The following is an 18,042-nucleotide window of genomic DNA, read 5'->3' as shown; positions in this document are numbered from 1 at the left end:
AATCACCTATTCTAAGTCCATAAAATCTCGGCTATATATAACCTTAACGTATCCAATTAGTACTTATAGACTTATCAGAAAAGACCTTTTTAACATTTCCCAAAAGTTTATTTAAAATACTTCCATGGTATTTGATTCTTTGACTTCCAGTTATTAGAAGTTGATAAGTTTTCAGTTTTCTTATTATAGCATCCTAAAATACTCCTATAGTATTTTAACCTTTGTGTTTGGTTCTACAATTCATCTGGTACCTAGGTAAGTTTTAGACTTGTTGCAACAATACAATCACTCCCAAACACATGTTGGTCATATCTCAAATGAATATAGTTGATCAAGCTATATTGATCCCATATATGATTACATAACTGTCTAGGTTTAACTGTAATGTTCAACATCCAAATACTTTTGTTTTGTTCCTCTTGTGATACTCATTCTCGTATATATATTCTGCATGTACTTATACTTTTATAAAATATTGTTATATTTTTAAAGTATAACTCTTGGTCAGAGTGTTTTTATCCCAATGGGTTTATAGTTGTATATCTTTTATGACTGATATACTGAGTTCACTATAAACAATGCTCTGATACCAATCTGTCACACCCCCAAACCAGAACGGCGAAAACGTTCGAGGGCGGAGGACTTCATGTAAGTATCACAACACATGCAATATAGTAATCCAAGTACAAACAACCATTTCATTAATAAGTATAAGTTTTACATAAGTGTTTAAACATTACATATTCAAACACCAAAGTAGGTATAGTAGAAGACAAGAGTCGCGACACGGTACTAGGTAGTCTTCTCAAGAGCTTCGGGTGTGTACCTGTCTACTGGATTCCTGAGAATACAAGTTATTTGAAAAGAGTAGATCAGCATTTAAGCTGGTGAGTTCATAAGTATTTTAGTTCTGTAAACTATACTCTAGGTTCTTTGGAAAAGTTCACTGGTTCTTCCAGAAAATCCTATATTTCCTGAGGTGATAAACTGATAACCTCAATAGTTTCCCTCTGTAATTACTTAGTTTATATTAATTATGTATAACCTAATATCGAACTGACAGTGAAATGGGTGTATCTGCCCTAAGCCCACAACCAAACAAGGAACAGGAAGTAAGGCGGAAGTCACACATTTCACTGTCAATCGGATATTACTTATATATAACTCTGATGTAATAACTAAGGACTTATAGAATTAACCACTAAAGGTCTTTTATGTTATACTAGTTTACAGAGATTGAATGACTAAGTTTCATTTGATAAGTGGTTTAATTCCATAACCCGTTTCATTTGTAAAAGTGGTTTAATCCCATAACCGTTCCATTTGTAAAAGTGGTTTAATCCCATAATCGTTCCATTTGTAAAATTGGTTTAATCCCATAAACCGTTCCATTTGTAAAAGTGGTTTAATCCCATAAACCGTTTCCTTTGTGTAAGTGGTTAAATCCCATAAACCGTTTCCTTTGTATAAGTGGTTAAATCCCATAACCGTTTCTTTTGAAAGAGTGGTTTAATTCCATAAACTGTTTCATTTGTAAAAGTATTCTTAGTTATATATGTTCTATGGTAAAAACCTTAGTATTAATCCTGGAAAATATTATATTATCCATAATACTGCCTTGTGGTTTTAAATGTTAAAAAATAGAAGTACAAGTATATTTACCATACTTGATTTCATGATATGTAGCTTTTACTGTAAGTAAAAACTACAGAAGGTATATTTGGTCGGGATGTAATTATCTTTTCTTACTGTTTTAAGAGAAGCATATTACTTAGTAATTCACTCATTGTTTTATCCTTGTGAGTTCTATAAACCATACTAATATGACTGATATGCCTGCGGTGACGTTCTTCAGGCGTCGGAATGGAATGATATCTGACACCCTAGGCCTGCCGGCCAAACTGTAGCGAACAGTAGAGGTGCGGGATTGTCAGTCCCATATAGATCTATACACAAATTCACGCTCTCCCTACAAGAGATTTTGGTTAATAGGTCAGGACTTAAAGTCGTACTTAGATAAGTACACCGTGAAGGGTCTCACAAATTTATTGTTTCAACGAGATTTACGATGTATTATTACCCCATGATTGCTAACCCTGCTACTCTGTATCGTACCTTTGTTAATGCAAACCCGGTATGATGTATTATTACCTCGTGATTTCTAACCCTGGGACTTTGTATCGTACCTTTGTTAATGCAAACCCGGTATGATGTACCTTTACTTCTTTAATATGTTATTCGTATATTAAAGGCATTATACATATCTTGGTATAAATAAATGAATTGTTGGTAATTTCCTTGGAAAGTATACAGTCGTGAATCGTACTTGTATATTTAGTTTTGAATCATAAATTATACCAATTATAATTTATATGCTCTAATCTAATTAGCATGATTTCTCATGGATGAACACATTTGCTCAGCCCGATACAAAGGTGGTGATACCAAAAGGAGTAACATTTTGTACTCATATATGTATAATACATATATATAATTAAGAAGAAAACGACCTTCGGACAAATAACACAACCTTAACTCCACATCCAAACAAGGAAAAGGAAATAAGATAATTCATTAGTCCTAAGCCCTTCAAATCTTATTTATATAATTATACATATATAAACTTGATTTTTGGCATTTATAATTTGAAATAGTTTATAAAACATTTTTCAAAGAATTTAACGGAGTTTACATGACTTTAAAGATTTAACATGGCTTTAAGTCATTTTGGATGTATTTGGTAATTCTTGAAAGCATACGGAAACCTTCGTTATAACTCGGATTTCAGTGTTCTTTATATCTTTGGAAACCTTGTTACAATCTATACCACTTGGTTAATCCCAATTACGATTATTGATCAATTTATTTTTGACCAAAATTTGACTGGTGTCACACTTCGCAACATCGAGCTTCATCGTCGGCCACCAGTAATAGGCTTTCAGATCCTTATACATTTTTGTGATGCCGAGATGAATCGAGTTCATGGTCTTGTGAGCTTCTTCCATCAGAAGATCTCTCATTCCTCCCGTTTTAGGTACCCAAATCCTATCTTGGAATACCTTTAATCCTTGACTGTTTGTACCGAACACTAACGTTTTGCCCAAACGTTCCTCCTTTCGGTCATTTTTCTCTGAAGCTTCTTCCTGAGCTTTCTTAATACTTTCCACAATAGTCGAGACAACCTCTATTATCAACGCTCTTGGCCTTTTTTTTCCAAGTTCACTTTTCTGCTTAGAGCATTATCTACGACATTTGGTTTACCAGGGTGGTAGAGTATCTCACAATCATAATCCTTAAGAATCTCTAGCCAACGTCATTGCCTTATATTCAACTCTTTTTTATCAAGAGATACTGAAGACTCTTATGATCAGTGAAAAGCTTGCACTTCGTGCCGTAAAGATAATGCCTCCATATCTTTAGTGGAAATACTACCGCTGCCAACTCCAAATCATGAGTGGGGTAGTTCTTTTCGTGTTCTTTCAATTGTCTCGATGCATATGCTATCACCATATCCCTTTGGGTCAGAACGCAACCTAACCCAATTCCAGATGCATCACTATAAACTGCGAAGTCTTCAACTCCGTTAGCCAGAGAAAGAATCAGTGCTTCACACAAATACTTCTTTAACTTCTCGAATGCTTCTTCGTGCTTCTCGCTCCAAGTATAAGTAGCTCCTTTATGGGTCAAAGCTGTCAATGGAGCTACTATTGAAGAAAAGCCTTGGATAAACCTTCGGTAATATCCGGCTAATCCCAGAAAGCTTCGGATCTCCGTAGGACTCTTTAGTTTTTCCCACTTCATCACAGCTTCAATCTTCGCTTGGTCAACCATGATCCCTTCTTGGTTAACCATATGACCCAAGAATTGGACTTCTCGAATCCAAAACTCACATTTGGAGAACTTTGCGTACAACTTCTCATTCTTCAAAACTTCTATCACTTCTCGCAGGTGCTTGCCATGCCCCTGCTCGCTTTTTGAGTAAACCATAATTTCATCTATGAACACTATCACAGATTTATCGAGGAATGGTTTACAAACCCTGTTCATCAAATCCATGAATGCTGCTGAAGCATTGGTCAGTCCAAACGACATAACCAAGAATTCATAATGCCCATATCTTGTTCTGAACGCGATTTTCTCAATATCTTGTTCTCGCACCTTCATCTGATGATATCCTAACCTAAGATCGATCTTGGAGAAATAACTTGAACCTTGCAGTTGAATGAAAATGTCATCAATCCTCGGCAATGGGTACTTGTTCTTCACCATTCCCTTGTTCAGTTCTCTTTAATCTATGCACATCCTCATGCTTCCATCTTTCTTCTTCACGAATAACACCGGAGCTCCCCAAGGTGATGAACTAGGTCTAATGAAACCGTTGTCCAATAACTCCTAAAGTTGCGTCATAAGCTCCTTCATCTCCTTCTTCTCTTTCTTAGCATCTATCACAAATGCCAAGTATGATGTGCATCCTTTAGACAAACATTTTTTTTGTCTTTCATTAGAAAAATGATTTCAGAATTCACTCTATGTTTGTCCCCGAAGACCACAAATGACTCTTTCCAAGGTGGGTTCACTTTTAATATCTTCTTATTGCATAGTATCTCAGTATCATTTGTGCTAACCAATCCATTCCCAATACGATATCGAAACCATTCAGCTCAATAGGTAACAGATCCTCGTGGAATTCGTTTCCATTTAAGTCGATAACTATATTCCTAATGGAATCGCTAACAGGTATGAATTTGCCACTGACAACTTCTACAACTAGAGCATCATCATGTTTTTCTATAGGAAATGCTAGTCTTTCACTAAATTTATGTGATATAAAGGAGTAATTTCCTCCATAATCAAAAAATATATTGACAGGCAATCCATTTACAAGAAAGGTACCTGAAGCAACGTCTGTTGCTTCCTTCGCGACTTCCAGGGTCATCTGGAAAGCTCTGGCTTTTGGCTTCAGTGGGAGATTGGGCCTTGCCTCCTCCTTCTTCTTCATGCAATCCTTAGCAATGTGCCCTCTTCATTGCATCCATAACACATCCTCTTTTTGGATGTGCACTTGTTGGCGTAATGCCCTGTCCTTCCACATTTGTAGCAAGTCACCTCGTCGCTACATTTCCTCGAGTGTTTCTTTTTACACTTTTCGAACCACTTTGTTTCGTTTCCTCCTCCTCCAGATTTCTTTGAACCAGACTTGTTCTTCTTGTTAGATTTTGACGACCCATCAATTTCCTCTTTTTGCCAACCTCAACCTTGCTGGAGGCTCTTCCCTTGATCATGTCCTCAACAGACTTGGCAGTCCAGATAGCTGCCTCCAGAGTAGGTGCCTGGTGGACTGGCACATCGTACTCCTATGGAAGTCCCTTTGCATACTTATCAACTTTCGTCATCTCGTCTGGAACGATGCGCAAAGCAAACTCCATTTTTTCAGTGAAGGCATTGGTGTATTCATCAATGGACAGGTTTCCCTTCTTCAATGTCAGGAATTGGTTCTCTAGCTCTAGCAGATTTCAGGCTGAGTAGTACTTGCACTTGAAGTGTACCAAAAAATCTGCCCAAGTTAGCTGTAGTGGCTCATTGGGGCTTAGGGTCTTCCCTAGAGTGTTCCACCAATGAACAGCGCCACCTCTGAACTGACGCACTGCAAATGTGGTTTGCAGCTTGCCTTTGCAACCACATGTTATGAAAGCCAATTCAATCTCCGCTATGCAGTCCATGACTCCAAATTGATCCTCCTTCCCTGTGAAAGTTGATGGCTTATAAGTTATGAAGTCCTTATACTTATATTCGTTCCTCTCGACTCCTTCATCATGGTTATTCCTCCTGTTCACTAGGGGTTCCAATTGACTGACAGTGCGGCTGTAATTTCCTTCCTCCGACTATCCGTCATTAAGTTCTGGCTGTCAACAGGCATCGAAGGTTCATTTTTGTTATTCAGCAACAATTGTCTCATCTCTTCCCTTTGTTCAACCATCATTTCCCGAATCATGGCTTGTACTCCAGCCATAGTGACTGGCTCAGGTGCAGCTTTTACGATTGGCACTTGCTCAATCGCTTGGGGTTGAGGTCACTGATTCCTGTTTCCATTTGCATCTCCAACTCCACTTCGGGTTCTTGCCATTTTGATCTATACACCAAATTAGGTGAATTTAGATCTTTATTCACAATAGACGTTTAAATTCTCCTTATCACTCCGAAACGTTACATGCTAGTTCTAATATCGTATTCAAACGCTTAGAATCCTAAACGAATAAGGTTTCCAAATCCCGTCGGCAGCAGACCATAGATCCGAACAAATAATAACGCATATTGAAAGCATAAAGCATTTAGCACATAAAAGCATTTTAGGCATCTTTCCTAAAATAGACTAGTGCTTGTGTCTAAAATATGGAAGACACTCATCTCACGGTCATCGCTTAGCATTCTAAGTTTAAGTCTAGAAATCCTACAAATTCCTAATTTGCTTAAACTAATGCTATGATACCAACTGTGACATCCCCATTTTTACGGCCATAAAAGACCGATTTCATTTATGTTTTTTAATAAAAATCAGAGTAAGTTCTTAAGAAAAGTATTGCGGAATTTGTTCCCAAAACAAAATATGATAAAAATTTATCAAAGAATTTCTTAAAGAAATGTATTGTCATTACATTACAAAAACTCAGGATATCAATCGTCGATACAGATCATAAGCAAAAACATTATAGGCCACAAAATACTATCTGGCCTCAAAACAACATAGGCCTTACAATATCCCATTTATTTATTAATGGCCTAAAATCCATAATCTCTCGTCAAGTCATCTAATTATGCTTTTGCCACTACCTGTAATACAAGAAAACTGAGTGGGTCAGGTTGGGGGAGCCTGGTGAGCATATAGGGTTTTCAACCCACAATAAATAAGTTTATTATTATTTTCATCAAATCATTAACCCGATTACCCGTTCCCCTTGTCCTCACTTTTCGTCTCTAAAGCATCTAATAAAAGGGACCTAGCCTAAGGACTCTTCTTCGGGGTGACGACACTGCTTAGGGGATCCCTCAGCAATACATGTCACAAAAAGGCAACCATTGGGGGGGGGGGGTGGAGTACTTCTTCAAAAACAGCTATAGGTTGCGAGCTTGCTAGCATTCCACTGGACTGCCTAGAAAAGTCTATGGTCATCATCTATACTCCGCTAGATGACTGGATCATCTTAAACATCGTAAACATCGAGGCCTCTCATCATTATAACACACGTCATCTATTTCATCTACCCATTGTTCTACCCAACATATTTGTAGATATAAAATACATACACAGTCCAGATCTGAAAAACAATGTTTACATATTTCATCTAGCATAACTTTCAAAGCATAAAATATTCACTACTAAAAAAACAGCCTTTTACGACGCGCAAACCACGGCACTCATTGTTTTATGTTACATAAAAGCATGTGACATTAAAAAAGTGTCACCTCTTCAAAAAATTGAAGGATTTATGTCACACATTATTGCGTGCCCTTAAATTAGTGTCCAAAAAAAAACACGGAGGGCACCTATAATAAAATGTGGGTTGTCTAAGGATGTCGCTTTATAATTTTTAATGGAACGTGCATTTTTTAACTTTTAATAGCTAAGCGGGAAACGAAATCCCAAAAATTAAAAAACCCTGACTTGTTCTTCGTTTCTATTTTTCTCTTTTCCATGGGTTGACTTAATGAAACTCTATGAATTCCATGAGTTATCACTATGAAGTATGGAATGCAAAGATTGATTCTCCTTCTTAGTAGGTAGCAGGAGGCCTTTTATTTTCTTCTATAATGCCGATTCTCTCATTTTTCTATCGAGTTAGTACGTGCTAGGGTTTTTGGTGGTGATGGCTCAGGCATTCTTCACACCCCAAATCGAAAAAACCCTAAATATGGTTTTACCCTTATCTTTTCTTCTCTTCGAGTTTCTGATGTCTAACCACCCTTTCCCCAAAACACACCACATCAATTTCCCTATTGTCTTCCTTCTCTCATACTCCTCTTACAAATGGAAACTGATTCCAAAAGCGATTCATATCTCTTGCGGGTTTATTGAACTAGATGAAGGCAAGCTTATTGAGATTTCGTTTGAGAATACCAAAGAGATTCTATAGGGCAAGCTTGTTGATAGCCACCAGCCTTGTCCTAAGGGGATGGATCCCGAGGTATTTGTGTGGGCCCGGGTTTCCCTTTTGGTCAAACAAAGTTGGCTCGGATGGAGATTATCTATCCTCATTACCAAAAAAAGAGACATATATACTCTCAATACCCAAACTTCATCTTTTTGTTTCTAAAATTAGAATAAATTGAAGAAAATGTACAAATGATTCTAAACTATTATATCTTTTTTGTTGGTGAAGAGTTGAAGTGGCCACACGAGCCCTATAGAATCTGTAACTTTTGATTCAACCCAAGTGTTGGTGGTTGCTAGAGCTTCTTGTAGCGTGGTAAAGCTCTGGGAGTTAGAAGAGACAAAGGGTATTTATGACTTTTTATGTAATCAACTTACGTCTCTGTAGTACTTTTTTTTATTCGATGCCTAATTCTTTTTCTTTAAATGCAGTGTTTAGAACTCTTAATGGACACCGATCCTACTGCACTGCCTTGGAATTCCATCCTTTTGGTGAGTTTCTTGCATCTGGATCCATGGATACTAATTTGAAGATATGGGATATTCGAAAGAAAGGATGCGTTCATACATATAAGGGTCATAAACGAGCAATCAGTACAATCAGATTTACCCCTGATGGAAGATGGGTGGTGTCTGGAGGACTTGATAATGTTGTAAAGATATGGGACTTGACTGCTGAAAGCTTTTGCATGAGTTCAAGTTACATGAAGGCCACATTAAATCAATGGATTTCCATCCTATTGAGTTTCTTCTAGCAACAGGTTTGTATCCATCCAACAACGGCTTCTATTTTCTTTCAGTTTTTTTATGTTTTTCTTGATGATGCATGTATTAATTCAAGTTCATCAGATAGAACTGTGAAATTTTGGGATTTGGAAACCTTTGAATTGATTCGAACAACTCGGGCCGAGGTATACTTCTAGAAACTTCTATGTATCAATGTGGGCCCATGATCTTTCTTTTATAACTTGTTTATTGATTTTACACATGCTACAGGGGTACGATCAGTTGCATTTCATCCAGATGGAAGAACACTCTTTTGTGGATTAGACAATAGTTTAAAGGTTCTAACTTTTTTCTTCTTTTTTACATTAGTTTTTATAGTTTGGATTTTGGAAACTATAATTCTCACTCTGATTCTTTTTTAAGGTGTATTCATGGGAGCCAATATTTTTTCATGATGCTATTGATATAGGATGGTTAACATTGGGTGACCTTTGTATTGATGATGGGGAGCTTTTAGGGTGCTCATATTATCAAAACTCTATTGGAGTTTGGGCAGCAGATGTTTCAGTAACTATCTTTAATTCTTTATCCTTCCATAATTTAAATAATTTCACATTATTTATTATTTACTTGTATACCTTTCTGTTTGTGAAGTATATTGAACCATATGCAGATAACATGATAGCCATGGAAAAAGCTCATGTGGATCCAAAGACTAATCTCCAGGAAAGTCTTATAGAGAGAATTAAGACTTTAAGAATGTCATTTATACCTTTAGATAATGACACAAAAGATATCAAGAATATATATGTAGATAGTAAGTTGTTTTGTTATCTCAATTATTTTAATCTCTTACCTATTTTATCTTACTGTTACTGTAACTGTGACACTCACTGTTTGAAGTAAACCTGCAGGCATGGCTCCTGTTGTTTCTAGGAAAGATGGATCAAATACAAATATCCAGAGAAGGCTTTTTACTAATGATGTGGTGATTGATTCTTCAGAGGAGAAAACACCTAACTCTAAATTTTCATCTAACCATGAGGTATCTGTTGATTCCTCCAACAAAAGGTCGACACCTGTTAAATGTGTTGCAGTTTCAAATGGAAAGACTCAGAATCTTGTTGAGAAATTTGAGAAAAAAGAAAAGTTGGGTACCGATGAATCTAAAAAACCTAATATAGATAACATGTATGTAAATGGTGACACTATACAAAAACCACCTGTCAATGTGGTATCATGTGAAATAACTGAAACTGCCACATCACCAATAAAGACACCTAATAATGATATGGCGTCTTTATCAGTATCAGAAGCTAAATTGTCACCTGTGACACTTAAGACTTCCCTTAAAGCTAAGGCATTATCAGTTTAGAGAAGACTTGTTGCTTCCCAAAGGGTAATATCAGAAAAAGTTAGGTCACCTCCCATGGCTGTTGCACGAAGATGTAGAGCTTCTTATCAAGTGATACTTGAAAGAACTAGAATTAGAACAAGAACCTCACCTCTGCCAACTGTACCAAGGCAAATTACTTCTACTACACAAATGACAATTGAGAAACCTAAATTTTCTCCCTTGTTGGTAAGATAATCCTATAGATTATATAAATATTAAAATAAATAGATTTACTTTTGAGGTTTAACAACTGGTAGGAAGATAATCCACAAACCACAGGAAGAGGTTTGATGTGTAACTCTAAGAATTATGATACTGAAGATTTGATGATCGATCATGAGTTATTTTTAAGTACTCTTCAATCTCGCCTTACAAAAAACTTCAGGTACCTGTTAATTTTCAGTATTATTATTAATCAAATGAAATGAACATAGCACGTGGTTTAAAAATTTAGGGTGCTTTCTTTTTTCTAAATTAATTTCCTTTTTGTTTTATTTATGCAAGATTCAGATGGTTGTTGCTGGAAATTTGTATGGTAATTGTTGGGCTTTTGCCAATAGGTGCATATGTAGTCTTTTTTGTTTTCCTTCTTTTTTCTTCAAATGTAAACAAGATCAAATTTTCTTGGTGTAGGATAATCATGGGCCTTCCATGTTAATAACCAACTACCACACTCTGGAAAAAAATTAAGGATTGTTTAAGCATATCACTTTTTTATGATCCTTCTTAGGATATGACCTAATATAAATACTCCCAAGTTTCTATCTATATGGTAATTAAATTTATAGTGTATGTATGTTTTAGTTTGCATGCAGTCTTTGTTTGGCAGCTTGGACAAACTTGTAGCACCTGATCGTCCATGCCACTCTTGGAAAAACAAATTCATAGTGTACTTCTTCCATTCATGTTAGTAATTTCTCATTATGATGTTGTTTCTTGTGAAATTTTATTTTAGGAGGTATTTTACTTTATTAAATGTTTAAAGTTACACGACATGAGTATGGGCACATCATGGAACATTTTAGGGCAGTTGTTGGTCTTCCTCTTGGTGATCCATCAATGAAGTGGCCAACTTGCATCATGTAATAAAATTTTAGGCGAAGATGTTGGTATATGTTTTTTAATGAATAATGTAATCATATGTATGAATATGAAATAAAGTTTGTTATTTACTATGTGATAATCATGCATAGGGAGAAAACAACTTCTATTGATTTGTTTTATTTTTCCATGGATCGATTATTTGTATGACATTAAATTTTATGCAATGGATTGTATTTTTTGTATATGGTATTTTATTTTTTGTTATGAGACATTAAATGCAAATTTACTTTGAAAATTAGTAAATCTACAAATAATATATTATTTTATACATTTAAAATTACGATGCGCAAAAATGTGTGTCATCTTCATTTATAACATGGCCTTTCTTGACAGGGGCTTCCTTGATATGCATTGTGTGTCATAAACACGTGTGTCGTAAGGTTACGACACGGAAATGCGTGTCGTCTTCCTTTATGACAGGGCCTTCCTTGATACTCATTGCGTGTCATAAATGCACGTCGTAAGTGCGTGTCATAAATGCGCGTCGTAAATAGATGACGCGCAAAAGCATGTCGTCTCTTGTTATGACATGGCCTTCCTTGACACGCATTTGCGTGTCGTCTGAGCGTTTTACGACACGTATTGCGTGTCTTTAAAGACTGTGTTTCTAGTAGTGATTTATACAATCTAGATCACAAAATTAATGTTTACATCTTTCATCCAACATAACTTTCAAAGCATAAAATACATATACGATCTAGACTTGAAGAAAAAGTTCAGATCTGAAAGAGAGAAGTTCAGATCTTTCATCCAACATAGATCTCAAAGTATACAGTTTAGATCTGAAGAAAAAGTTTAGATCTGAGATGAGAAAGTGTAGATTTGAAGGAAAAAGTTTCAGATCTGAAAGAAAGAAGTATAGATCTTTTATCCAGCAAACATCTCAGGTAAACAAATAACATATATATATATATATATATATATATATATATATATATATATATATACACACACACACACACATAGTACATAATTTATATAAAATACTTCATATCTATGTGTAAGATGAAAGTGACTATATACTCACCAAATAAGGAGTGATTCGGAAAACACTTTGCTTCTTAAAATAATCTTCTTTGACGAAACCGGGAAGTTTGCTTGAAAACCGAGCTCTGTGCGGGCATAGTTTCAAACCAAAAAACTCTTTTTCTTGAAGACTACGGGCTCTCTGAGGCTTTCTTCTAGTGCTAGGAGGTTTTCCTAGGCTTTTTTTTTTTGGGGGGGGGGGGGGGTGTTAGGGATTGTTTAGAGAAAGAAAGAAGTGGGTTGAAGGTGTGAGAGACGAGCTGCCTCCGCATATCTATTTATAGGCTGCCTGGAAACCCAACTCGTCGAGTCCATGGCCAGGTGTGACCATTCTAGTGGCAAAACGTGGGTGGCCTACATTGTGCCAGGTCACCCCTTTTGCAGCAGCACCCTGCTTACTTCTAAACCTCGTAACTTTTGCATACAAGGTCCGTTTTCCACATTCTTTATATCCACGCGTAGGTAAAAACAAGATCTACAAATTTACTTTTGACTCCATCGGCTAATTCTCGACCGATATTAAATTTAATAGTAGGAGGAGATTATATTGTTAAATGACCGCGTAAAATTCATAACTTCTATATATGGGCTCCGTTTTCGTCTGTATTTTTATCCTTGTGCTCCTATTAATTAGATCTTAAATTCTCATTTAGGCCACGTTGGCCAAAAATTGCTCGATCTAAAATTCGAGTTTCGGGTTGTGCACTGTTGATCCGAAACTTCGAAAAATCATAACTTCCTCATACGAAGTCAGATTTGGGCGTTCTTTTTATGCACGCTATCGGTTTAACGTATACTACAACTTTTTTTTAGATTTCTAAGGCTAAAAAGTCTTGTATCGTAAATTCACTATTTACGTTTCTCGGTGCCGTGCCGGTTTTGCCGTAAAACTTCGACAGGCCGTAAAACTTCTTTATAACTCGGATTTCGGCGCTCTTTATATACCCGAAATCTTTGTTTCGACCACTACATCTTTATGTATATATATTGGGTTTATATCACACTTTAATTTTGATGCTTATTTTTATCATTTATTTATTATATTATTATAAACAAGTAATAAGCTCACAAAAGCACATAATTCACATAATATTAAAGTAATTCATCTTTATTACTTTAAAACGAGTTACAATGGTTGACCTAGAATATTACATCATCCTTAATGCTTAGCCTAGGAACACGGGTGTTACAACAAAACATAAGGAAAACCTTAAATGTTTCAAAATCCACACAAGATGGATAGGACCGTAAGTTTTGGGTATGAAGTCTTGTCCAACATGGAGAACTTAGTTCATAATGGAGCATGTAAGAAATGAACGAATCATCTAAGAAAGGAATAGATCATCTAACAAAGGTATGGATCAAGTCCCACATGAACGGATCACGTAGAAGGGGGTTTGGAGCACTTGGAAGAGCGATTGGGAGTGATATGGAGCAACAGGGGGATCTTGTTGCACCATATGTCAAATGGATGGGCTAAGAAGGATGCTTTTACACCATGACATTCCTTCTTGTTCCATAATGCTCACTCTTGCGTCATGAGGGGTTCATCTTGCACCATGCGGATCCCTCTTATGTCATGGGGTACTCTTCTTGTGCCATGAGGTATGCTCTTGCGCCATGAATGCTCCTGTTGCACCATAGTGGTGTTGTTGCTCAAATTTTGATATTCTTGTTGTTGGATTAGGTGTCTAATCCCATAACTATAATTTGTATAAACTTGAATTGATGGTAGCACAGTCCTTTAGGGTTGCCTTCAAACCTTTCAATTGAATATGATAGCTTTTGGAGAGAGATAATGATTTATTAATTTATGATTAATAAATTAATTATAAATCAATATAAATGATTTGTTAATATATTATGAGAATAATATATTAATTTGAAATAATATTATTTAAATAATAATTAATGAGAAAATAATTAGAAATAATTTTGGGATTAACGAGACTAATTAAAAGTGGGAGGACTAAAGGTGATACTGTTTAATAGTTGAACATTGAGCAATTCTAGAATCTTCCATGTGGGTGGATGGGGGGGGGGGGGGGGACGAAATCTAGAAGCCTTCTTGGATTTCCTTGGGCTCTAAGGGTGCCTTGGATGCCTTAGGGAGGAAGTTAAGGGATTAGGGTTATCTTGGAGATACGTGTCTTATCCAATACCTTCCTAACACCTATATAAACCCCTATTTTGGTTTAATTTCATCCTTGCCTTATTTCTTAGAGGAAATTGTGATTTTTGCTTCTATTCTCCTCCCTCCCTCTCTCTCTCTCTCTCTCTCTCTCTTCAAGTCCCCTAGTTTCTAGGGTTTAGCTGTGAACCATTAGAGGCGCGACACTTGTGGCACTTGCTACCAAAGGTTTTCAAGTAAGGATTCATGATTGTTTCCAATGACATTCTTAAAGGTATGTTTCTTCTAACCCTATTTTTACTTTTTATTATAAGCTAGTGTTCTAGGGTTTCTTTTTGTTGTTGAAGTTGTGTGTTCAATTAGAGAAAACATAGATCAATTTTTAGGGTTGCATGCACACATAAGACTTATATGTTTTGCATAATACCCATTAGTGGTATCAAAGCGTTGGTTTAGTTTCCTACTGAATTGACACAATGGTCAAACTTGAACAAGGAGTATCAAAACAGAATCGTCATTCTGTTCCGACACCACGATGTAGTGACCTTCAATGTTTGCTCGACCACGGCGTGGTAATTGTTTATCACGACATGATGGGCTGTCAGGTCCATAAAACTCGTATTTTTTTGCTCGTCTCATTAATTGATTAGGATAATTACCTTAAATAATGTTTTAAATAAGTAAAACTAAATAATTATCTAAGTGATTAGATATCCTTATCTTGAATTCATGATTGGTTTATTTTTAAATAAAATTAATTCTTAATTTACAAAATTTAAAACATAAACCCTAGTATTTTTGAAAAGTTTAGAATACATCCTTGCGGGTCTTATTATTAATTTAATTAAGTGATTAATTAAAAGATAATCAATAAATCCATAAAATGGTTTAAATTTAAATAAATTAAAAATTTAATTTATTAAAAGATTAAACCCTTGTTATTTTAAAATATTTTAAAATACACCTTATGCTATGTGTTTATAATTAAAAGTTTAATATATATTATATGTATAAGAAAAGTCATTCGAACCACTAGTACGACTCATTCACGAAGCCATAATATAAGGGGGGGTTTAAGAATGAGGCCTGTAAAATGACCGTTATTGGGTATCCATTCTAACCCACCGCTCTCTTGTATAGTGGAGGGTCGTTAGGCGAACGGGTTTGATAGAACAGTTAATTCCCATTCACAAGTATAATGTGATTAAAAGTAACTAAACTATTTTTTTTTAAAATATCACTCTTAGTTACTTTAGGAAAAATGTGAATTTGTACGCTAATCCATGAAATTGCACATTACACTTTATATGTCGTTAGTGGAGCGTGTGTGCTTAACTAACACACTAATGGGGGACTAATAAAGGGTGGTAATGGGTGTCTCGAAAATTAGCATTGATTAATAGAGCGTGTGTGGTTATTTAGTACATTAAAACAAGATGATAAATGACATCGAGAGTACCAAGTTAATTTGCATGGTTATTCACATCTCATTTGTAATCCTCGGCATCTCAGTCACAAAAGTGAGAGCATAACTGAGATTAAACATGCCATTGATTGAATTAATGAATCTCAAAAGATCTAGGAGTTTCATAAGATTGAAATTGGTAAAAGCATTACCTACCTAAAATAGATTTGAATTTGATTACGACATCCATCTTCAAAGTTCGAATCGAAAATATGGATCCTACCCTTAATTTAGTTTTATGGGTTAATAATTAATGATTAAAATCAACTAACTTGAATTCTTTTCTTCGTTTATAGATGTCAAGTCAAGACAATAATGGTCCTCCTAATTCTTTTGAAATGGTTTTCATCTACCATCTGAAGATGATCTTCCATATTCTGATCAAGGTGAAAGTATGTTCCCTTCTTCGAGCAATGGTGGAAATGGATATCATGCTTCTCCAACTCTACCTCCTCCTCCTCCAGTAAATCTCCCCATGTTACGAGTTGAAAGATACAAAACTACTCAAGCTATATTGGCATGCAAGCATCGAGATGGAAATTATGTGTGTATGCATGTTTTGGAAATGAAATTGTACATCAACAAATTGGATATAATGGGTGTTGTTATTCCAAGGGATCAAGCCATTAATTTGGTTCTCCTTTCGCTTCCAGAGTCATATAGTCAGTTCATTAAGAGCTTTTATATGAGAATCCATGACGTGACCCTAATTGATCTGACACATATGTTTATTGTTATTGAAGCAAAAATGCTTAAGATCACAAGTGATGCAAAAGTGTTTGAAGGATCTAATTCCAAAGTTTCCATGGACAATGACAATGGTGACAATGGTGGTCCAGTAAAAGATTTCTCTTCCCAATGGAAAGGGATCGACCAAGGTCAAACTGTTTGATCATATGGTAAAGAGAAAGGCTAGTTTTGAGATAGTTCCATGTGTTGATCCTAAAGAGTCCATATGTTTCTATGGCCAATTGAAGAGATATTGGTTGCAAAGCTGCCCAGACTACCTAAAAGATCTTAGAGATGGTAAAGTCAAGTCGTGTGACTCTACTTTAGGTACATCCATTATCTAACTCCATTATTTAAATAAGTTCCTGTTCATAGACTCTTAATACATGGTGTTATGATCACATTTTGATGATATTGCAAGATCTAAGAGAAAGAAGGGAGCTGAAGAAGAATGAGCTAATTCTGATCGTGAGAGATGGATTTCGGTCATATGGTTCGATGATCAGAATTTGGAGCTGCTAATAAGGAGTTAGTATAATTTAATAGATTGCTTAGGAGATGTCTAAAAAACTAGTTTTCATTTTTGGATTGTGAGGACAAGTTCCAATTTTTCGTTTATTATCAATAAAAGTGAAATTTTGGTTTATATAGTTAGTTTACTTTATATTTCCTTACAATGGCATTTATGATAGCGTTGGTTACAGTTCTATTATTAGCAATGTTAATTGGGATTTGATCGCTTGTGGTAATGTCATAAATTAACTAAGTGATAAAGAATTTTCATCGCCCAAGGTTCAATTGGATAGAAACTTGGAGTCATGCAATTTGAATTGTGTAATGTATGGGAATCTTGATCGTTGGAAGATTATGACTAATTCGTTGATCACATGTTTATGTGAGTCAAAGTGAAGGGCTAATGGACCTAGTACACATTGATATGGACGACTCAAATCTACCACAAAGGATGAAAACTCTATTCGTTATGATTTACTAGTGATTCAGTAAATAAGGTTAAGCATAATTCTAACATTTTGAAAAGGGTTTTTTTTCAAAGAGTGGTAGAATGAATAAGAAGAATCTGTTAGGCAGAAAGATAAAGGTTTCTCCAATTTGAAAGAAGAGGTGAGTACTTTAGTATCACGTTTTAAGATCATCTTCTTGATTGTGGAACTATATCTCAATTGATCCTCGAAGAACATCTTAGTGCAATTTTTTGACTAAGAAGAGGAATCATATATTGTTGAAATGGTCCAATCAAGAGATGACTCATACTTCGTTTCCAATCAAGTATTATAGCCCTGGTCTAGTTATTACAAATT

At 35.6% G+C, this 18,042-nt stretch overlaps 1 pseudogene; it reads left to right on the top strand.

Moving 5' to 3' along the window:
• Window positions 1-17,485, top strand: part of LOC111897983 (katanin p80 WD40 repeat-containing subunit B1 homolog KTN80.1-like) — a 73,966-nt pseudogene extending 56,481 nt beyond the window's left edge.
• The last annotated feature ends 557 nt before the right edge of the window (window positions 17,486-18,042 follow it).

Source organism: Lactuca sativa, chromosome 9 (genome assembly GCF_002870075.4).
Source record: "Lactuca sativa cultivar Salinas chromosome 9, Lsat_Salinas_v11, whole genome shotgun sequence".
Classification (NCBI taxonomy): domain Eukaryota; kingdom Viridiplantae; phylum Streptophyta; class Magnoliopsida; order Asterales; family Asteraceae; genus Lactuca; species Lactuca sativa.
Note: the sequence above shows the minus strand (reverse complement) of the source record. Positions and strands in the feature narration are given on the sequence as shown.